Genomic DNA, 519 nt, shown 5'->3' with positions numbered 1-519 from the left:
TCATCCTCATCCTCATCCTCATCCTCGTCCTCGTCCTCATCCTATCCTCATCCTCGTACTCATCCTCATCCTCATCCTAATCTCATCCTCATTCTCATCCTCATCCTATCCTCATCCTCTTCCTCTTCCTCTTCCTCATCCTCGTCCTCATCTTATCCTCATCCTCATCCTCTTCAACATTCTCATCCTCATCCTCATTCTAATCCTATCCCATTCTCATCCTCGTCCTCCTCATCATTCTTATCCTCATCTTAATATTCATCTCTTCCTATCCTCATCCTCTTCCTATCCTCATCCTCATTCTCATTCGGATCCTATACTCATCCTCATCCTTGTCGTCATCCTGATACTCATCCTCATCCTCATCCTCTTCCTATCGTCATCCTCATCCTCATCCTATCCTCATCATCATCCTCATCCTCATCCTATTCTCATCCTCTTCCTCACCCTATCCTCATCCTCGTCCTCATCCTATCCTCATCCTCATTCTCGTCCTCATCCTATCCTCATCCTCATGCT

The sequence above is a fragment of the Lupinus angustifolius genome, chromosome LG18, assembly GCF_001865875.1.
Source record: "Lupinus angustifolius cultivar Tanjil chromosome LG18, LupAngTanjil_v1.0, whole genome shotgun sequence".
NCBI lineage: Eukaryota > Viridiplantae > Streptophyta > Magnoliopsida > Fabales > Fabaceae > Lupinus > Lupinus angustifolius.
The sequence above is the reverse complement of the archived record's forward strand: the minus strand, read 5'-3'. Positions refer to the sequence as shown.